This window comes from Heterocephalus glaber, unplaced genomic scaffold (assembly GCF_053883595.1).
Source record: "Heterocephalus glaber isolate CG9 unplaced genomic scaffold, H.glaber_assembly_v1.0 deba00001868, whole genome shotgun sequence".
Lineage (NCBI taxonomy): Eukaryota > Metazoa > Chordata > Mammalia > Rodentia > Bathyergidae > Heterocephalus > Heterocephalus glaber.
Window position 1 is genome coordinate 129,690 of NW_028258506.1, and position 23,563 is coordinate 153,252.

The 23,563-nt window shown below is 42.1% G+C and overlaps 1 protein-coding gene and 2 pseudogenes across 2 annotated transcripts in view; 1 reads left to right on the forward strand and 2 right to left on the reverse strand.

The window, feature by feature from the left end:
- Positions 1-2,035: 2,035 nt before the first annotated feature.
- LOC110347600 (uncharacterized) overlaps positions 2,036-23,563 on the reverse strand; it is a 28,078-nt gene continuing 6,550 nt past the window's right edge. Inside the window, exons 2-6 of one of the 2 annotated variants that reach the window (XM_087204159.1) lie at positions 5,493-5,528; positions 5,185-5,250; positions 4,264-4,388; positions 4,108-4,175; positions 2,036-2,494 (exon numbers count right to left, since the gene is read on the reverse strand). The gene's annotated coding sequence lies outside the window, so the exon portion shown is untranslated. Of the gene's footprint in view, positions 2,495-4,107; positions 4,176-4,263; positions 4,526-5,184; positions 5,251-5,492; positions 5,529-23,563 lie in introns of both variants that reach the window. The other variant, XM_087204158.1, reaches the window with a different exon arrangement.
- Positions 12,753-13,934, reverse strand: LOC101703849 (reticulophagy regulator 1 pseudogene; annotated as a pseudogene).
- On the forward strand, positions 14,177-15,936 carry LOC101720673 (protein Red pseudogene; annotated as a pseudogene).

Here is a 23,563-nt window from a genome sequence, read left to right on the forward strand (position 1 = left end):
CCATTTCACACATTTTCAAATCAAAGCTAAAATTGTTCAGAATTGTGTGCATCCATGTGCCTGAGCATGTGTGTGTGTGCATGAGCATGTGTGTTTGTGTTTGTGTGTGTGTGTGTGTGTATTTCTGGGGATTAAACTCACATACATATGTGTGATAGGCAAACACTCCACTGCCAATTTATACCAACAGCTATAATTCTTCAGATTTAAGGAGATTTAAGTTTTTATTTGACATTTTCCTTAGTCTTAACCCATCTGGCTTTTTTCCCATTAAGTTTATTGGTACATTTTAGGTATACAATACAGTTACATTCATTGTTGGGATCTTGTACCTTTACATGATGCATCTTTGTTCTTATTTTTTCCCCATTCCCCAGCCCTCCCTTCAGAAAACCATCAAAACAACTAACTCTAGATTGTCTGTCTCATGGAAGGATTGTTCAATATATGTACTAATGGATACAAATCAATTAATATACCATGCTTTTCCTTGAGAATTTCCCCAAATCACAAGCTAACAGGAAAACCACAACTAAAAGTATATTTTCTGGGGTTTATGATAGTGATTCTCAACTAGCACATGGCATCAGAATGAGCTGGAGGACTTAGAAAAATCACAGAGTATTGAGCTCCACAAATAGCTTCAGCTTCATAAAATTGGACATAGATTCAAATTTTTCTCTTCTAAAATAATCCAAAAGCTGCTTCTATTGGTTTCGATACAACACTTAAAGTCCACCATTTTAAAATATTGACTATTATGTTCCAAACAAAATTGAAAAATGTAGAATCCCCCATGACTTATTTTTCACCATTTATTTTCTTTTGAGCTAAAGAAAACTGGGTACATATTATTTCAGGAGAGTAATGTTTTATCTTCAAGTAATTGGTAAGAGGTAATATCTCCTAAAAGCATGGGCATTATAAATGGAGGGCCCCGGAAGCACACTATCATGTTCTGAATATGCTTCATCTAAAACAGACCATTCTTAAACCCACTCTAGAACATAGACTCTTTTGTGGCATGGTTAATTAATTTTTCCACAGTTCAAGCAGAATCAGAAAATTTCTGAGGAGTGACCCAGCTGGATAATGCAAATACGGCTGAGGGTTATCTAAAAGAATGATTTAATATAGTCTGTTAAGCAAGAGCCAGCACCCAAAATGACTTAAATAGTCCATGTCATTTCATTCTTCCATCATTGGATTAGACCTAATTTTTGGAAATAATGAGAATGTTATCATAAATCATGATAATAAATAAAAATAATTAAGATAAACGGCCATGACCACCAACATTAACACTTAGAAAACTCTGTTACTAAGTTCAGTTTCTAACACTTTAAGATATCAACTGTTTTTACTCTTGCAAAACTATTATGAATTAGGTTTATTGATAGCCTCTATTTCACTCACATCTTATGCAAAGAAAAAGACAAAGTGATAAATTTATGGATACACAATATATATTGATACATGAGACTCTCATATGTGTCGTGTTGATAAAAGGAGTGGAAGGTGGGAGTTGGGGCTCCAGAACTGACCATTCACCACAGGAGGGGACCTTAGACTTTATAGGACTAGCCAACCTAATGAGTCCGTGTGATTATACCATGTGGGGTTTGAAAACTGCCACCAAAATAAAGCCACGGGAGATGCCTCTATTTTCAAGGTCTTCGATTTCTTGACAGCTCTGTAGCAAGTGACAGCTTCAACACAGGACCTACACCTGATGCTGAGAATGTGCTTCCCAGTACCTCCAGTTGTAAGGCCTGTTGTGTTGATATTACTTTCACCCAATACTGCAAGATAAAATATTACTCATCTAAGATAATGCACAGTACATCTTCCTTTCCCAATAAAGGGAAGAAATTAAATGAAAACAGCATGAGTCACATGGGATTTTTATAGCAGTTATATAGAAACAAAAGCACGTTGTTGTATCCTAAGCTGAATCTTACGATGAGATGGACAGTCCGTCTCCCAACACTAATATCCAGGCTGCTTGTGAGGCTATGGGAGCAAAAAGTGGGGGAATACCGAAAGGCAGAAACAAGACCTTGAATAAATTGTGCCTGGATGCTTCAACTGCTGATACAGATGAGGGACTTCAATATTTAATGTGTAAAACCACCTAGTAAGGAATTAACATGTCAAGTGTAAAGCCATTCTTTTATAACATTATTGACATAATTAATTGAGAAAATGAGGCATGGATTTTAGAAAAATTTTTTACTGCTCATCCTGATATTGGATATCCTTCTCCTTGGGAAATAATGCCTATGACATCCTTTCTCCTTCCTGTCTTCCAGATCACATTCATCACAAATGTTTTTCACAAGTGGACACAGCTTTATGGTTTAGTGGACTCCTCCTTCTCAGGGGATGTGAGGTAGGGGTGAGGGGAAAGAGTAGACAGATCCAAAAACACAGTGATCCTGGGAACCAAGTTACTCACTGCGGTGTGTGGAGATGAGGAAGCGATGGGTGTAACCTGGGGAAAGAGGGGGAAAGAAAGGGTAAGTTCTAGATGGATGGGGAATGGAGAGGCATCTTTCTATGGTTTATTTTCATGTGTGTGTGTGTGTGCTTCAGCACTACAGATTGATTATGGTACCTTCACACTGAGCTACATCCCTATCTCTTCTTTATTTTTAAATTTGTGACAGGATCCTGCTAAGTCACTAAGATGTCCAGTTTGGTCTAGAACTATTGATTTCTCTACTCTGCCCCCAGAATTCTGGAGACATAGACAGGCACCACCATGTCCAGATAGCTATAGGATTTTTATAGTAATATATACAGGTCTTCTCAAAGGCTCAAAAGTGCAGAGCCAGGGTGCAAGATATGGACCTTAGTGAAGGAACCCTGGCCTCACATATATGAGGACCAAAGTTCCATCCTCAGCAATAAAATTATATGAAGCCTCTGTAGAGAAACCCCAGAAATATGAGTGGAACAAAAGATGCAATTTCTGTGTCAGGTTATGTGCAGTTCATCCCTCTGCCATCTTCCTACTCCTCCCTGTTCTCTGCGGATCTCATCTGTCTTTGAACTCCAGGACAGAGGTGAGGATTGTATGCTCCGGTTTATGAGAAGCCCAGAGCATACAGTTGCAGCAAGACCCACAGGGAAGCCATGATGCAGCTGCAGACTGCCGATCACTGACATTAAGGTTGTTCCTGTCCAGGCTGTAGGGGCCAAGCCGGTTCCCTTTGTGAGTCTCACTGCTCAGCTCCCTACAGAGCTGCTCTCTGTCCACCCCAGAGTCTGTGGGCTTGGAGCAATGAGTGCAGAGGAGGTTCACTCTGGTGGCTGCTCTGTCCTTCTCAAGCCTAGGGAGGGGGCACATGCATAGGGACATAAGCAAGACTGGTCAGGAGGGTAATTTCTCAAAATTTTGGGAAATGCCACAAAGCTGAATTAGGTTGCTTAAAAGGCAGACATGATCAATGAAACAAATCTAGAATGCATAAATGATCTGTAGATGCAGAAGGTGAAGTTGGACAAGTATTGGCATGGCTTTTATTCACTGTTCACACAAAAATGTTAGAAACTCTTCTTTGTAATATCTGGGGACAGAAATGTTTCAAATTTCTGTGTTCTGATTTAGAGCATATGCATAATGTGTACTGCTTAAACATTCATAATCCATACATCTGATATCTCCTAATATTTGAAATTGTTTTGGACAGAATTATGACAAATCAAGAAGGTTCAGATTTTGAAACATTTTGTATTTTGTATTTAAGGATACTAGCCTCATACCATTCCAGACCCGGCCAAGGGAAATAAGAAACCTGTCAGGCAGCCCAAGAATCCCGCCTATATATATCAATACTGAGCACTGGCACTATCATTTAAGAATTTTTTAAAGCAAAACATCTTCATGGTTGCTTTTATCATTTTGCAGAATACAGAATGATTTGGGAAATTCCAGACATTCACTCCTGAGTAATGTCTATCTTGGTGAGGATCACAGAAAGGTAGAACAGCAGCCTGGGAGAACAAAACCTGGGAAGAAAGCTCAGTGGGTGCAGAATCCCCTGTGCCCTGAGCTGCTCCACCAGTCAGGTGGGGAATAAGGTCGATGCCTGGACATCTTACCTGAGCGAGGTCAGCCTGCAGCCAGAGACTAGTGGGCTGATACCGGTGTTCTTCATCAGAGGCCCAAGCTGGGGAGGATGGAAGGGGAGGTCAGTGAGAGGGTTGAGCAGCTATGAAAACAGGAGGAGTGGGCCGCAAACACCTCTGTGCTCTCACCAGGTGCTGCAAGATGGCCTTGATTATGTTGAACCTGAGGGACCCTGGACAGTCCATACCCGGCATGAACTGCAAGTTCGTGACGGTGAGGTTGATGGTAAAGGGCACCAGAGTAGGGCTCATGGCTGCAACAGGAAAGGCAGAAAAAAACTGTAGTGAAGCCTCCCAAGTTCTCTGTCCAGGGCATCTTCCAGGGAGCCTCAGCCCTCACACAGGGGGTCCGCTTTTCCACCCGAGGCCACCAGCGTCTGGACTAGAGATCCTGGGAAGATGAGAACCACATTTAGAGTCCTATGCCACCAGGGTATCCCACATGCTTGCTCAGAGTTGGAGTCAGGAGAAGTAAATGCAAGGTTAAATGTGGGGAAAATACACATGATTGCCATTCACTTACTTTAAAAACTAAGCAGGAGAAATTAATATAAGTGATAAATAAAAATTTTCATGCCTCCTTCCCTATAACGATAGGGAGCCTTTGAGTGAAAGCCCATTAGACAATACTACCAAGTGCAGAATAAGGTTTTGGGTGCATATTCAGTGATGTGTCATGTCAAGTGTTCTCTTTCACTCGCTATCACCACTGTCATCACTGTCCCCACCATTTCATGGCCACGTCGTTATCAGCACCATGGTCATCCCCATCACCATCATCACGAAGAGAACCATCCCAGCAGCAGCAGTGGCATCACAGCCACTGTCTTCACCACCACAGCATCATGAGCTCTCTGAGGACGGAGATGACCTGCTTTCCCTGATGTGTCCCCGGACCTAGCTCAGGTGGAACCAGGATTCAGTTGAGGTGGTGGCCTGATTCCTTATGCGTAGCTTTGCTGTGAGCTTTCCATCCCTGAGTGAGCCACGTGAGAGGTGTTTGTAGGATCAGGCCTGTTTCTCACAGAAGTGCCAGGCACTGGTACTTACCTGTGGGGATGGAGGTGGAGAAAGGATCCCTGCAGGTTCCCAGGTCCAGTGTGGAGGTCCCAGGAGCTGAGGAGAAGCTCTTATGAGTGAAAGCTCCAAGGCATTCTCTGGGATGACATCAGCAGGAGAGATTCCTTATGGGCCTTGCTGCACATGGGGCTGAGATGGGACTGCTCTGAAGCTGGGGAGGCATGGAGGGTAAGTAACTTTTTCCCCCACAGCCTTTGGTCCTTAAGAAGACATCATGGGGCATGAGAAGGGGTCAGCTCGTGCTCTGCCTGCTGTGGGGACATCAGTTGAATACTCACTGCTGGTGAGGAGTGCAGAGCCCCGATGCATGAATCCTGAAGTGAGGAGAGGACAGTGGGTTAGGATAAAGGGAGAAGTAGGTACCAGAGGGACAACATGGTGCAGGGGGAGGACATTCATAGAGCATGATCTGTAGAACTTTTTATCAGGATGCTCACTGCAGGGAAAAGGCTCTGAAGAGGAAGCTAATCCAATCATGAGGTCCCTAAGAGTCAGCACACAGAGAACACATAGCCAAGGTTTCAAGGGCCAGGTTGGCAAGGAGAGACCATCCAGAGAGGAGAGTCCACCCAGCATGGGGGAAGAGACCCCAGCCACATCCTGATGCTCACCATTGACACAGAGACTGTCCCTCTCTAGGGTGTAGAGATCCAGGAAGGTGACACCATGGGTCATCTGGCTCATCCCCATACAGCCACCTTGAGTTCCAGGGCTATGTAACCAAATGGCGTCCGCTTTCATGGCTTCTCTATGCCTCTCAGTCCTGGTAAGCACCACACATGGTTGATCCAAGGATCTCTACATCAGCTTCTCTCCCCCGCCCCCGCCCCGCCATCCCTAGCCAGGATCTTGGTAAACACTATCTAATAAGGAACCTACTGCCTTCAGGGAAATCCACACATATTAAGAATTATTATGCCAGCCAGCCCTCACTGAGCTGGCAGAAGCCTCCTGAAGGCCCGGAGGCCTGGATGATACAATGTGGGTGCTCTCCTTCAGAGCCAGGGCTCACATGATGTCAGAGAAGTCCTCACATGGATTCTGATGGACACACAGAGGTTCTGCAGGCTGAACTGCAGTGGATGGCAGAGGCCTTAGGAAACTGATCAGAGCAATTGATCATAGCATTGTGTGTGACACTTCCTCTTAGAGGTGGGGTTGTCAGAAACCTTAATATTCCCAGTTAGATCTTGTGGCTCAGCCAGGTTAGGACATCACTACAGAAATGCAATGATGACAAACAGGCTGAGAGAGATCCTTGTTTGGTGAGTCTGTGTTGTAACATGGCTGGTCAAACCTGAGATCTAGATCCCTAAATGGCCCAGAACCTATCCCTTTCTAGAGGACAATGACCACCAACTCAGCCATGCATATATTATTGGACAATTCAGAGGCTCTTAAGGACCAGAAATAAGGAGGGTGCCAGCTAGAGCAACAGTTCCCTGCAGTCCAAAACTCACTGCTCACAAGACCCTGAACTTTGTACACACAGTCACATATCTCAGACTAAAGGCGAACTTATGGGCTGACATGATTTAATTCTCACAATAAGCCTGCTTTATCATATATGTATCACAATTCTATATCATTGAATGTGTTCAATATGTAAATATATGATATATGTTTCTTTTATTTCTCATGTTACCACATTACCTTCAATAAAACTATATTCTATGTCATGCCATTCTACCTATACCTATTATTTACGTTTAAATATTTTATTAATTTTGTTCAGCTAGCTACCATATATATTTAGCAGATAATATGTGCTACATACTAAAGCTCTATTGCCAAATGCTGTATATACATATACATCATGTATGTAATTTACATATATAGCTCTATGTTTATATAGCCACATATGTTTCATGTGGTCATGTACTAAAACTATATGGCAACATATGAGTATGTTTGTATATGTCTCCAGATAGATAACTATTATATATACATACATATAGACATATATATCAATCATATGTCATACCTCTCAGGAGTCAGATAGGAACCCCCATATATACCTAAATCCTTTGATCCTCAAATCCCTAGTAAGAGATGAGGTAGTTTTTACACAACAACTGTGCACACTCTTCTGCATGTTAGACTTCTCTAAGTTCCATGTAATATATAATTCAGTGACATATTTTTAGCTCTCATCTTGTTTTGTTCAGGAAATAATAATGATAACATGGGAAGTCTGATGATCTGTTCCAGTATAATTCCTTTTTCTGAGTGATTTCAGTTATTACTTAATTGAGTCCACATTTCTGGACCCCGCTGATAAACAGGGATGGGTATAGAATGAGGAATCAGGGAACAGGCAGCTGTAAGCTGGAGCCCAGAGTCATAATCACAGACCTCAGTAAAAGTCAAAGCTGTGACTCAAGCTTTGATTGCTCTGATCTCACTCAGGATCTTAGTCCCTACATCCCCTCTCATCTCTTTCCTTGCAAGAAAATGAAGCTGGGGGTAGATGAATGCGACAAAATAGAAACCTTTGAGAGCAAGACCCCTGGAGATATATATATATATATGTATATATATATAGTTTTCTCTCTTTTTTTTTTTTGAGAAAGTCTCACTGTACTTCAGGCTGGACTTAACTCACTTTGTAGCCCAGTATGTTCTTGACCTTGTGGCAATCCTCATGCCTCAGCTTCCCAGTGCTGGGATAGATCTAGAGAGTCTGTTAGTGCCATGTAGGAGGTGAGAATGCAGGTTTGGAAATGTGGACCCTTTTTGCTCCAGGTGTCCTGCCAATTGGGCTGTGCATTTCATGAGGAGGGCCTCACGTGAGCAAGGCTATTCTGCAGCTGGCATAGAGAGCTCCCACACTGCTGCTCTTGGGCAAGGGTTGGAGCTGTGAGGAAACAGAGGAAATGAGGCAGAATCACTCAAAGAGCAGACAGGGCCTTAGGCACTGCGGAGAGGCACTGGGGAGGGGTTAGGTGTGTGGGGCTGGGGAGAGTGGATGTGGCTTGGGGTGAGATGAGTGTGGTGTGGGGTGATGAGGTTGGACCCGCACAGGGCTGAGGGTCATGGCAGGGCCTAAATGATGTGGGCAGGCCCAGAGTGGGTGGCGTGGCTTAGCCCCCATGGGCCGGGCTCTCACCAGTTTCTGCAGGACTCTCTCAGTGAAGTTAAACTTCTTGGACCCAGGGTGACTCATGTCCTCCTCATACAGCAGGTTGAGGATGGTAAAGTTGATGGTGAATGGCACCAGGAGAGGGATGGCTGCTGCAGTGTGAGTGGGAGAGAGACAAGCACTGAGCCCATGCTGGCTGTGTGAGCCTGAGGCTGGGTCACATCCTGTGTGTAACTTCAGTCACTGGGAGCCTCTTCCTCTAGGATAGACAGGTCCTCCTCAGGCAGGGAGCTCCTCTGTCAGCACTAACCGAACTGCATCGTGGGTAAGTATGAACAATTGCTCTGTAGAGGTAAATACACTGCCAAGCTGAAGGCAAATAGATCTGACCTTCTGGGGAACAAAATTCCCACATTCTCTTTTCTGAAGTTTTAACCCCAATTATTGTTCTCAGATCCACATATAGATGGATTTTTTAAAATTTAAGAAACAAGTAAGTTCCGCGTCATTGTTCAGGCTCCGCTGTGACAGATTTAGACCCCTGCCCCCCCAATACTGCATTATATTGGCCTCATTGCTTTAGCAAGCAACCTCAATATCTGTCTCTCCCTCTTCCTCTTGATATCTGCTTTCTGTTTCCTGTCCTGTTCCCTTCTCTCCTATGTCCTTTCCTTCTTTTCTTTCCCCTCTTTTCTGAAAACGTTTCTTAGTCTCTCTTCTTTGTCTCCTTTCTTTCTTTTCTGGATCCCCTCAGTATTTCCCTTGGACTCTATATGTCTCTGTCTTTGTTTTTCTGTCCTCTTCTCTCTTCTTCACCCCAATACCTCTCCACTGTCTCTTGGCATCTCTGTGTATCTCTCAATATTTCTCTCCCACTCCCTCTCCCTCTCTCTCCTCCTGGTCTCTTCTTTTCCCCCCTCTCCTCCCTCTCCCTCCCCCTTCTTTCCATCTGCCATTACTTGCCTGATGGAGGCCAGGCCAAGGGGAAGCTGCCCTCCCTGTATTTTCTCTTGCCTACCTCTCTGATCTCCTAGACACTTGAACCCTGCAGTGCTGGAGGCCAGGAGTCTGTGGAGGGTTTCTGGGCAGGCCTGGTGCTGGCTATTGCCAAGCAGCCATTACACTCACTAATGCTGATCAAATAGGGCTGCTCAGGGGGCCTGCAGCAGGGCAGAACCCTCCAGATCCTTTCCTTCTCAGAGGCCAAGAAAGCTGGGGGAAAACAAAGTAGTGAGGGCAGAGGCAGCAGGAGGAGGCTCAGAGGGGAGGGAGTTTTTTTAATTCCCCCTCTTAAACATCACAAGGAAGCAAGAATGTGAGTTATACAAAGGAGAGGCTGGAAGACAGTGCTCTGGCTGTGTGCCCAGGCTCTGGCCTCCTCCTGCTGAGCTGCTGAGAACTGAGTCAGCCTGTGCTGGTTTAAACCTGCTTTTCTAGATTCCAGCTCCTCAAGGCCAGGCTGCCTCCATTGTATCTGACATTGGAGCCCTGAACTTGGGAGGGTGGAGACTGGTGCCAAAGAGCTCCTGGTGGCTACCCCTTTCCATGACAGGCTCTCTAGTTTTGGTAAAAGCTTGAAGTGGGCTGCACACTTCCTTTCTCTGCTTGCCATCCATCCAGGAAACTTCTACTCTCTGATATCAACTAGATCCTGTGGTAGAAACCAAGAATTAGATTATTATTACTATCAGAACAGCAACAGAAACAATGACTACTGAAACAGTCCCTGTTCTGGACCTCCTACTTCCTTTACCATACAAAGCCTCTTCTCCTTCCCTCATTTTACAGAGGAAGAAACAGAAGGGCAGAGACCCCCAGGTTACTCTGCTGAGCTGGGACTTGAACCCATGCTGTCTTGCTCCAGTACTCCTCATAACCTTGGGCCTTGTCACCCTCATGCAACACACAGTGGAGTGGGGGGGGGGGGCATGATCAACAAGCAAGGTGATCTCAGATGTTTCAACACTTAACAGATTCTGGGTCAGGGTACATTTCTTCCAGTATTTTTTTTTCTTTAGCACTACTTTATTGTTTCAGAGAAAAATGCATGATACACATCTGCTACACACGTTTGACAGGAAGTGAGCAAAACCATGGTTCACATTTTAATGACTGCCTCTCACTTAGATCTCACAAGGAAAAGGCCATTCTTTATCAGTGTCCTAGATACTGGAGAAATACTGCTATTGATTTAATTTCCCATGGTAAAGGACTTACTGTTCCCCATCATATTGGATCAGTCATAGGGTTTATTTGGTACTATAGAAACACAGAAACAATGCCCCCCACACAGAATCTTCAGCACCCCTACATTCATTTGAATTAAATGTTTTGAGAAGAGTACCATTACTGTTTAAATTTGTAATCACAAGTTCTTATATCAACCCATCAAATGCATGTGTAGTCATAATGCTCCTCTCCAAGGATTGCTGGTATGTCTCCTCAGTAGTGCTGGTGACACAATCTTCTACCCTACCAACCTTCCATCCCCAAACCCATTTTAATTTGTAGTTTGTAACAGTTTATTCTAGATTCATTGTTCATACAAATACCAGCCCTTGAATTTATCTTCTTGTAAGCTTGTCCAGTGACTTATAACATATTCTTTTATTATTTGGTTATTGAAATTCTTATTTTCTCCTCAATGAAGAAACTGAAATGATGTTTAAACTTTTTGACCTTGTGACCAAGAATATTTTTCAAATGAAGACACACACATTTTTTTTTAAAAAAAGAATCCTGGTAGCGACTATTTTATGAATATGTGATTGTATTTTTTCCCCTCATGTCCAGAAACTCTTACTGAAAAGAATTCAGGCATACTCTTCCAAAACCACACCGTTCAGAGATTTTCTAACACAGGTTTACATTTGTACCAAAATGGGCAAGAGAATGAAGGCACAGCCTCACTTGATGCCATCAGTAAAGGACATCAAACATAGTAGGAGCAACTAATGACATATAAGTATAGTCCATCACAAAAGCAAGTGTTGAAAGTCTTCAGTAGCTTTCGTCCCTTTAACATTTGGCAAAATTCAGTCTAGATAATTTAATACCTCAGAAAGAAAATATAAATAAGAGATGCTTCATTACAAGATTAGTTACCGAGAGTTGTTCTTTACAAATGTAAGAAAAGGCATGAAATGTAAGGAGGGGAAGACAGATTTCCTATACTGTTAGATTATCCTTCCTTTCTGAGGGTCTCAGATGCTGTGCATCTGTAGAAATGCCAGCCATACCTGAAGGTTTAAGTGATGTTTTAGGCTTGCTGACATGGTCCCTCAATACTACTAGAAGTCTATATCACAAAAACATAACTATATTGGTTTCTGCTTTTCATTCCTTTGTTAAAAACTGTAAGCCAAATGTGATCATTAAAACGTGATCTAAAAAAGTTTAAGGCAAAGGAAAAAATATATTCTAGCTTCCCAATAAGAAACAGGTGACATAGGTAGACTTCAATAGCAAATAAATATTTTAAAGCCAGCTATTTTTTTCTAACTATACAGACTAAGAAAACAAGTTATTATTTCTTTATTGAAATGATGACATCATTCCTAGAACATATCCATAACTAGTTTCACAATTTTAGGTGACATTTTCCATGACACAATATAAAATATGAGCAGTGAGTGTGAGCAGGCAGAATAGATCTGCACTCACAATGTCTACTACAAACAGAGGACAAAACTGAGCAACAAAACAGCGGAATATCTGAGTACACCATAACCTCCATCTATGTGATACACAACTACTTACTTTTCTGGGTTAAGACCGCCCTTCACATGACCAGAGGTGGCACCCAATAAGATGCCACTTCTCAAGTGCGCCTATGCCTACGACTGGAGAAAACATGTGGAGATGCCCCAGCCTATCTGTACTTCTTATTTTTAAAACTTTTCCTAGAACACTAATTTTGATATTTCCCAAGTCCTTCAACTAATGATCCTTTGATAATTTCTGTCTTTTTACATCAAAATTTACCAGTTTAAAAAAAAAATTATTTCCAAGTATTAGGAACAAGGGAGCTGATACAGCATATATTCACAATTAATTGTTAATATTTTCAATGAGTTACAATAATCTTTTGCATGCTTGAAAATTAATTATAAAGAATACTTATAGAAGGATCTTAGTAATTTGGTGTTTGGGTTTTTTTAAATTTTTTCTTTAAAAATAACTCCTAATATTTCTGACAACATGGTATATATGTTTATGAAGTTCATTTCCATGCTTATTACATAAAAACAAATATCAGAAATACCAGTCTATCAGTGTTGGCTGATATATATCCAATTAATTCACTGCAGAGGGGAAAATAGGACAACAAAAATCTAAAGTAATCATTAAAGCTTACAGTTAATTTTTTTTCCCATTTTTCTTCCTTTTTTTAAAATTTTTGCTGGGTTGAAACATTTTGGTGGTGGCCTGTGCCTGCTGCAAGCCTAGGCCCTGCTTAATGGCTGCCAAGGAGATGTGAAAGGAAGCCAGAAGACTTCCTGTTTTGCTGTGTTTCTGCTTCCTGCTCTTGTGTGAGTCCCAGCTCACTCTCAATTTGATACAGCTCTGACTGGTCAAGTAGTTCAAAGTCATCCCCTTCTTCAGTGTTTGTGTCTTCGCTCAGGCTGGATGCAGTGGGAGCCAGGGCCTGCTGAGCCCCTCCTAGCTGGTCTTTGACGGCAGCCATCACTGGAGCTGTGATGACATCCCCAGCCAGGCTCCTCATCAACTGAAGGGCTTGGTCACTGTTCAGAGGAAGAGTGAGCCCGGCTGCTGAAGGCCTCTCTCTGCTTGCTGCGTGGCCCCTGTCCAGCTGCTCCTTTTTCCTCTTGTGCTCAGTGGGCAATCTGAGGCTTAATTCTTCTTCATCATTTGTTCCTGTGCCATTTTCTACAGATGGAAAATCTGAGAAATCTTGAGAGAAAACGTCCTTACTAGGCTGGTCAAGATCATCGGAAGTATCTGTCTGCGGAGTGTATTCTTCTGAGAGGCTGAAGGTCCCATTATTGGTCCAAGACACTTCTGAGATGTCTGTGTCAGATACTGATAACTCTTTGGCAGCAACCGTAAGGCTGATCTTAGGACAAAGAGCACAAAGGTCTAATTCACTGTCATTTTTGTGACTCTTTGTCTGCTTCAGCCCCCTCGAGTTTCTTCTGATTAATATATTCTACGATTCCAAAATCTAGTTTCAACTGAACCGACTTGATCCTGCTGTATATTTTTTGTCCAATATCATTACATTTAAACAGTGGACATAGAAATGCAAACAGTAACAGGAGATAGCTGAGGGTAACCCCAGGAATGTAACTTCCCAAGATTGTAAAAAAATGTGCACACACTGCAGACCAGGAGGCAAAATTTGCCAGGACTCTGCTATATAAAAAGAGACATTTCTTGAAGAAATATGCTGAAGTTCACTCACAAATCTGCAATGCAATGACTGAGTCTGGGTCTTTCATCTGGTTTAGAATTGATAACTTCGAGCTTTCGCTGAGGCTTCTCAGAAGCTGGGCACCTCTTGTTCGAGACAGAACCATATCCTTTATTATTTGCATAATGACACGTCCAAGAATCATGACAGAAATCAAATGATAAACTCTCCATGGAGTCAGCGCAAGGAACCAGAACAGCAGGTTGGTGCCTGTGAGGCCCAGAAGGATGGGGCCGGGGCAGGGGCTGTGCAGGGTGCACTTGGCCAGCCTGCGGCTGGGTGCTGTCTCTTCCAGTATTTTTTTTATGAGAGCGACTGGTCAACAAGGAATGATGAGGAGTAGGCAACTCTGGGGAGAGCTCCAGAAAGAACACCAGATGGAGTGATAGCAAGGCCAAGGTCTTGAGGCACAAATCAGCTTGAAATGTCCAGAAAAAGCAGACAAAATGCCGGAGTGAGATGGCGAGCCATTCTCCAATCCTTTGGCCCCAGATGGCCACAATGTGGATGATCCTCACTCCTTCCACTGATCTGAACTCACCAATGAAGACTTCAGGGAACTTCTCATGACCCCAAGGGCTGCACCTACTTCTGCACCACCTTCTAAGTCATGTCATCATGAGATGCCAAGAGAGTACAATGAGGATGAAGACCCAGCTACACAAAGGAGTAAGAAAAAAGTTATTATGCCAAACTACGCCAACAAGAAATTGAGAGAGAGAGAGAACTGGCAGAGAAGTACTGGGACCATGCCAAGGAATGGAGAGATGGTGTGAACAAAGATTATGAAGAAACTGAACTTATTAGCACCATGGCTAACTACAGGGCTGTGGGCCCCACTGCTGAAGCGGACAAATCAGCAACAGAGAAGAGAAGACAGTTGATCCAAGAATCCAAATTCTTGGGTGGTGACATGGAACATACCCATTTGGTGAAAGGCTTGGATTTTGCTCTGCTTCAGAAGGTCCGAGCTGAGATTGCCAGCAAAGAGAAAGAGGAAGAGGAACTGATGGAGAAGCACCAGAAGGAAATCAAAAAATATGAGGATCCTGAAAACAAAATTGAATTTAGAACACCTCTGGGCCACAATGTTTACCGTATGCTTTTTAAGAGCTAAGCATACGAGCGGAATGAGTTGTTCCTGCCAGGTCGCATGGCCTATATGGTAGACCTGGAGGATGAGTATGCAGACACAGACATCCCCACCACTCTTATCCGGAGCAAGGCTGATTGTCCCACCATGGAGGCCCAGACTACACTGACCACAAATGACAATGTCATCATCAAGCTCACTCAGATCCTTTCATACCTGAGGCAGGGGACCCGCAACAAGAAACTCAGAAAGAAGGATAAAGGGAAGCTGGAAGAGAAGAAACCTCCTGAGGCTGACATGAACATTTTTGAAGACATTGGGGATTATGTTCCCTCCACAACCAAGACACCTCGGGACAAGGAGCGGGAGAGATACCGGGAATGGGAGCGTGATCAGGAGAGAGACAGAGACTGGGACCGAGAGCTGGAACGAGAATGAGAACGGGATCGGGAGTGGGAGCAGGACTGAGAGAGAGAGGAGGAAAAGAAAAGGCACAGCTACTTTGAAAAGCCAAAAGTGGATGATGAGCCCATGGATGTTGACAAAGGACCTGGATCTGCCAAGGAATTAATAAAGTCCATCAATGAAAAGTTTGCTGGGTCTGCTGGCTGGGAGGACACTGAATCGCTGTAGAAGCCAGAAGACAAAAAGCAGCTGGGTGATTTCTTTGGCATGTCCAACAGTTATGCAGGGTACTATCCAGCCAGGATGGATGACATGGCTGTGGATAGTGATGAGGAGGTGGATTATAGCAAAACGGACCAGGGTAACAAGAAGGGCCCCTTAGGCCAGTGGGACTTTGATACCCAGGAGGAATACAGCGAGTATATGAACAACAAGGAGGCTTTGCCCAAGGCTGCATTCCAATGTGGTATCAAGATGTCTGAAGGACAAAAAACCAGGCACTTCAAGGAAACCAATGACAAGGCAGAACTTGATCGCCAGTGGAAGAAGATTAGTTCAATCATTGAGAAGAGAAAGAAGATGGAAGCTGATGGGGTTGAAGTGAAAAGACCAAAATACTAATCTCCAGTTCCTACTGGAGAATCTCCACATGGATGTTCTTTCTACTACTTTCTTCCTGCAATCCCTAGTAAGGTTGCAATGTGGCTAGTTTTTTTTCCTTATATAAAATTTTATTGTATAATCATTTGGTTCCATTAAAATTGGTTAACCAGCAAAAAAAAAAAAAAAAAAGAAGAAGCAGCAGAGGCCAGGCAGCGAGGTGAAGTGGTGTTCTTTTCCCGTGCTTGGGAAGTTTTCTGCCATTACTTCTTGAACAGGTTTTTTTTTTTTTTAATGTCAATTGCACTCTCTCCTTTTCTTCATTTACTCTGATCAGTCTTATGTTACTTTTCTTTGCATCGTCTATCAGCTGATGGATAGATTTCTTGTGATCCCTTGCTATTTTTAAGAGATATTTCTTTTTCTGGTCTATAATTGTAATCCTGTCTTGTATATCTGAAATTATGTTCTCTCATTGGCTTGTTGTGCTGCATAAAGTTTCAGTGGAGTTTTTAATCTCCTGGACATCTGTTTCCATCTGTTTTATAGATTTCATTTGTATTCTATGTTGTGATTCTGTCATGTTCCTCAGCTCCTCTTTTTTTTTTTTTTTTTTATCTGTTTTTGCTCTAGATTTCTTAATCCTGTCTTGTGCGGTGGACACAATCTCTGTTGTTATCTGATAAATTATTTATGATTTCATTTTTTCCAGATCCTCTTTCTTTACCAGTTCAAGGAATCCAGGTTGTTGAGTATCAGATTGTTCCATCTTGTTCCCCTTTGAGGTTTTCTTATGTGATCTGGAAGTCTGGTTTTGAGGCTTGCTTGCAAGTCTTCTAATTTCAAAAGATGCAGCTGCTGTGCCTTTATTGAGGCAACTTTTTGCTCACCCAGAGGTCTTTAATTCTCAGCAAGCCATACAGTGGCCTTTTCTCTCCTGCTCACCACTACACCAATTCCTGGGTTCAGAATGATGGCTTTCTAGATCCCTGCATTGCTCTTTTGTCTGAGTGGGATTCTGGCTAGGGCCTGTGCACACTTGGGATGGTATCTAGGTGTGCCTCTGGCTAGCGCTTGCCCTCCTACATAGCTATTGTCTGGTAGGGCCTTTGGCTGGGGCCTGAACATTTGGTTGGGCAGGCTTCTGGCTTCATCTGTGTGCACTTACCAATGGTATTGGGGCATGCCTCTAGTTGTTGCTTGTGTGCCTGTGTGGCTCTTTCCCAGGCAGCTTTTGGCTGTGGCTTCTGGGCCCAAGCAGCTAGGGTCTGGCTGGGGCCCTGGCTAGAAGTGCCTGCAGCTGCACCACTCTGGTCCCCTCAGACTTCTTGCTGGTGTCTGCAAACACTTACCCATGGTATCAGGGCAGGACCCTGCCTGGAAGGGCCAGCATCTGTACTGCTCTGGTCCGCACTTTCCTCTCACTGGGATCTGCAAACACCGATTGTATGGCGCAGGGCTCTGACAGTTGTTCATGCACCTGTGCAGCTCATTTCCCCCACAGCTTTTTGGCTGGAGCTTGTGGGTTCAAGTGGCTGGAGTCAGGGCAAGGCCCTGGCTGGGAGTGCCTACACCTGTGCTGCTCTGGTCCACACTGGCATCTCATGGGCTCTTGATCATAATCTTAAATCTCTTTTAATATATAGAATTTAGTTCCTTCTTGTTTATTGCTGAAAGCATTTATTTGTTGAATAAATGGTCGAGATTTTTGTGATCATTTTTGTATGTCACTGTTTGACATCTTCTGTTAAATTATAACAATACGTTGATGTCTAGTTAATTACTTAATTGTGTAATGCTGGGAGGTGAAAGTATGGCTTTCGTGCTGACCTGTACCCTCAGCCTGTTTTTATTTTTTATTTTGAGACAGGTTCTCACTAAGTGGTCTAGGCTGGGCTCAATCTTCCAATTCCCTCACCTTAGCCTCCCACACTACTGAGATCACAAGCTTGTGCCATGATGCCCAGCCACAGTAAATTGATCTTTAGGTCTAGATGATTCATTAGGTTCAGAATTAAATTATGAAGGGAAAAATACTCCATAAGTTGTGCTGCAAATTTTCTTTGCTAATATTTATTTTTCTGTTGTCTCTCATCATATGTCACTAGCAATCATTAAGGATCATTGCCTAGATCCATAATTTCATGGTGAGTTGAAAAAGGAGAATATTCCTTTAGAAATTCATTTATTAGATATATTTTCACTAAATAACTGCTTTTATTAACTCTTTGCCTGAATGACTTTTTATTTTGTAAAATTGAAGCAAATGCTTGAGTCTTTAGATTATTTCCATATTTATGAGGTTTCAAAATATTGACTTGATTCTCTAGTGTCTCCCAAGTGTGATGGCCAATGAGTAGGTGTTCTTTTTCTTTTTTAAAAACCATTATTACAATGGATAAATTACAATTACTAATGGATTTTAATCTTTTATTTTTATTTATGTATTTCATTTTATTTTTTGGTACTGGAGATCAAACTCGATCAAACTTGGGACCTTGCACTTGTGAGGCAGGTGGTAGAACCTCTGAGCTAAATCCCTGGCCTGATTTTAATCTTTTAACTTTTTCTCTATTACCATTTTTATTTCTAAATGATACAGATATTGATTGCATTTTGTCAATAAGGCTTTCAAACTGTTCCCTGAATCCTTCCACATGACTGCAGTAGGTTTTGTTAGTGATACCTAACACAACAATGTATCTTAGGGTTATCTAGAATATTTTTTTCTTTGGATCTGGCATTTTCCATTTCTCCAAGGCACTCCAGATTGTGAAAAAAATGACATTTCAAAACTACAATTTTGGTTTCATTCATGTAGCTCAGTTAGGCTTTATTTTTCTCTCTCTCTTCAGTAGAAAAACTAATAAATATTTATTTTTTGCTTTTTCTTTCCTTCTTTCCTTTCTTTCTTTCATTAGTGCCAGCTTGTAATACATAATAATAACTTCTATTTTGGGGAATCAATACACACGTATAACATATCCTGATAAATTTCAATCCCTTTATCCTTTTTCTTTAATTGTTCTAAAACCTCTGGTGGTTGAATCCAGGTGGCATTTCTTAGCCTCTATGATAATTCCAATCTCCAAACAAAGTTCAACATATTCTGCAATGATATTTATTTTTTAAAGGCTCAAGTTGACATTATGTAAAGCATAGTTAATGCTGATAGATGTTGTGTCATTAAATTGGGAAAGAAGAGCAAAGAATACATCAAATGGAACCACTTTGTATTATGATCACAGGAAGTAGTGTTCTGGAATAATTTTTCCCTCTTCCTTTACATTTCCCTTTTCCTTCCACTTTCCTCTTTCTCTTTCTTTTCTTTCCTTTACTCTCCTCTCCTTTCATTTTCTTCCTTTCTCTTCCCTTCCTTTTCTTCCCTTTCTCCTCTCTATTTTCCCTTCCCATTTACTTAACTTTTCACCCTTTATTTTTCTTCCTTCTCCCTCCATCCCCCCTTCCCTTCCTTATTTCCTTATGTCTTCCTTCCTTCCTTCTTTCCTTTACTGCCTATTTTCTTTCTTTTCTGCCTTTTATAAATTGGAGGTACACATGTTGGGACTAGGAAGTGAGAAACCATTTATATCTACAGAGGTAGCTGTTTTCTTTCATAATGCAATGAGTCTTTGATCAGGTTCAGGTTTTGCTCAGATATACTTCAAATCTATAAAGTCCTCTTTCCTCCATTTCTTAAAAAGGGGGCCCTAGTCTTGTTTGTAGTTTAATTATAAGTATTGCTCTAATGTCTATTTCCTGGTTTGAGAAATATAGTGAGATTTTGTTATAACTGGGGGAAGCTGAATCAAGAGAACACAGGAAATGCCACTACTGTTGTCACCAAGCAACCGAGGGCTCTTTTGGTCTCTTCAGATGGAAATCATGAGCCAGCAAAGTTCAGCTCTGCTGGAGGCCCTGATTCCAACAGTTAGCATGAGTCAGTGATGGATGCTGCCTGTCAACATTGCCAATTGTTGGTCCCTGTCACTGTGGGGTGCTGCTGCCCACCACAGTTCAATGCTGACTCATTCTAGATAACATCGGGTAGCTATGCCACTTGCTGGTCTCTATCACGATCTTTCTCTGCTGCAGGTCTCTGGAGTTCTTCAGGAATCACAGCTCCTAGAGTTTCTAGTTCTGTCTTATAAACCAATACCTCTGTCCACACAAAACCTTCTGAGGTCATACTACCTGAGAAGTAAATCATGAGCAGATTTACATGACCACCAAAGTGAGGCTTAATTGCTGCAGCGTGGTGTGGGGGTTCCAATACAACAGGAGTCTTCCTCTGAGAGGACTGCTGCTTCTATAGCCACATCAGGCCTGTGATTGGACCAAATTTGAGCCTGTTGATTGGTCCAAACTGGTTTAAACTCAAGCCTTCTGATCTGAGCCTACCGATTGGTCCAAAATTAAATTCTATACTTAGGTTAAATCTGAGCCTGGTGTGTTGGGAGCAATGCTACATAATTCTAAAGAAAAATAATTTGATTAAGCCTAGTTCTTCCACCTATAGGCCAGCTATGGCATTCTGAGACATAATTCCATTTTGGCCTAGGGTCACAACTGAGACCTCAATGATCCCATGATGCTGTAATGCTCCAGGACAAGACCACACCTGTGGGAGACACCCTGGGAGGAACCAAATTTTCATCTGCATAGTTCTTCATTGTTTTTAGATTTCCACTGCCCCTCAGTCTTTTGTTACACTTTGTTTATCCCAATGTGAAGTACTGAAATGTACACATTCATTTTTTTACATTTGTTTCTCCTGATGTACTGAATAAAAAGTGCTGCAAGCTAGGGTTTTTTGTCTTTGCTGCCCAGAGCAGCACTGATCAGACCCAAAGCTCAGCTTCTTCTCAGTCTCATTTTTCTACCTTTCCTGTAATTCGCTGTGTGCTGCCATGGCTCACAGGAGATTAGGACTTGCTGCAGAAGTTCTGGTAATGTCCCCTTCCTCTGCTCCCTACACTGGTGGAGTCCAGAAGACATCATCTGGAGCAGGTATGGGCTCCATAATACAGCCACAGCCATCACGGTAGTGATTGGGGAGAAGCTAGGGAGATACCAGCTATTTCATTGACAGCTGTTACATTTCTGAGAGAAATAACACAGTTGAAGTGGAAGAATCTTCAGGAAGGCTATGCTAATCACAGTAGGTTCTGAGACCTGACCAGTTTTGGGTGAATCTTGTCCATTTGTAGAGGAATAACCCATCCCGGGGATTCTCGGTTGGTAAGAACTTTGTGCCTGGAAAAGCAATTAGCCTGAGTTTTAGTCATGGGAAGGTATCTCAGAGAGAACCACAATGAATTTTTCATTTGGCTCCTCTTGAAGGACTTGCCCTTTGTTAAATGTGAATGAGAATCCTGGTGTCAAGCTCTCTAATAATCTGAGGCAGAAAGAGTCTAAGATAAATTTTTCCCAACTGAGATTATTTTGTCTCCCAGCAGGTTATGTGCTACCAATGTCTGCAGACATTTTTGGTTGTTACAGATGAGAACTGTACTATTGACCTCTAGTAGATGGAAGCCAGGGATGCCACTGAACATCTATCTCACAAAGCACAGGGCAGCACCACCCACCTAAATAGCAGAGAGTTGATTACCTTATCAGTAGTGGCAAGGGTGAGAGACCCTGGTCAAGAGGAAGACAATTAGTAATGTTTCAGAGGGTGAATGGATTTTGCATATCAATTCATTTTCAATGAATATTTGGTATATACTATCAGATCTTATGTATTACCCCAAAGCAAAGACAGACAAATGGGACTACACCAATAATAAAAAATAGATTAGAATCCTCTATTTAAAAATAGAAAAATATTAAGATTCATGAACTATTCAATGACAAGAGGACATACCATGAGTGCAGTTTCACATCTTAGTCATATTTATACTACTATTATATTTAAAAAGATCTTTTTAGAGAAAGTTAACCAACTTTGGAGACTTCTGTTCATATTTAAACCACAGATGAATCCTACAACTTCAGTGAAGTGTACCTTTTAACATTCTTTCAGACTAGGGTCGACAAACTGTGACTCTTGGGTTATATCTGGCCTGTTACCTCTTTTTGTATGGCCCTAGGAGCTTAGAATCATACTGAAATATTTCAATGGGTTAAAAAATTAAAGACATATTTCATGACCACTCAAAATATATAAAATTTAAATAAAATTATGAGTTTCATTAATAGAAATTATATTATCCATACCCATGTATTTGCACACCTTTCTAATATTGTGAAATCAATATAAATGACTTGGTTTATAGCAAAAATGGAAGAGTGACACAGGTTATGTATGCAAGATCTGAGAAGTAAGCAGAGCATAAGCCCTGGGAGAACTGGAGGTGGTGCACATGACACTGGAGGTCAGGAGATCAGCTGACCTGAATTCTTCTTTTCTGTACTCTCAGTCTTTAAGGACACACACTCCTAGAACAGTAACGACAGGAAAACAGGTACCCTAATGAGTAGCTTTAGATATTGAGGCCCTCATGTGCTCTGGAGAGACTAGGAATTGGCCTGTGAACAAGTCACTCCACAGACCGGCCTAAGTAGGAAACAACACCTAAACCTGCTTTCAGGATGACCTTCCTGAGTGAGACCCTCCTGCCTCAGTCAATTTGTCTACCAGTGCTGACAACTGATCTTCTGCCTTCCATACCCTGGATGTGCTGAACATCATTCTCAGTGAAGCCAGTCTCGTAGGTGATGATTTGGACATGAGGAATGGTATTCTGCTTAAATTTCACTCAGGGGAAGCAGTGATGACATTATATGCATAAGATGATAAGAAACAAATTAAATCCCCAGGTGACCCCCGCCAGTCTGTTATGTTGCACATTCTCATGTTCCTTCACACCAATATTCACACACTCTCCTCCTGCTCTCCTTATACTTTCCATTCCAATGAGGCCCATTTTATTCTGAGCAGAATCATGCTCCTTCTCAGACCTGATGACTTGTAAAATATCTTTAAGTTTACTGAAGTTACTTGGGGAGGGTAGTGGGGAAGGTGTTTCACTTGGGGTATACAGTGCTGGGGCTCCTGACACAAAAGGCCACAGATGGGGTAACAACAACAGAATTTTTCCCCCACAGTTGTGGAGTCTAGAAATTCAAAGATCAACACATTAGCAAGGTTGGTTTCTTTCCTTGGCTTGTAGCTGACTATCTTCTCCCTGCATCTTCAATGTGTGTGTATGTGTTTGGATGTGTGTATGTGTGCCTGTGAGTTTGTCTAGTGACTTCTTATAAAGATACCAGTCCTATCAGATTAGGCTTCACCCTACTGAGCATATTCTAACAAGTTCTTTTTGAAAGAATTATCTCTAAATACCACCATATGCTTAGGGATAAAGATTTCAACACATGAATTTTAAGGGATACAGAAGTTGGCTCAAAGCAATCAGCTCCTTGATTTATCTTGGTGGTTTTGATCCACCATTATACAGAAAGCTTTTGTTCTATGCTGGTAGGTGATTCAAGGGCACTGGGTAGAGAGGTGGAGATGCAGAGGTGCTGACTTTACTTTTTCTGCTTCTTAAAACTCCGAAATAGTTCATATAGGAACAACAGAGTGACTAGAGTTAATAATGATAACAATACCACTCACCTCATTACAGAATTAAACCCTAGGACATTATACTATTATTTCAGATCTTTTAAAATAAAGTAATAAGTACACACAATTTGTAAACTATATTCTCCTGCATTCCTCTTC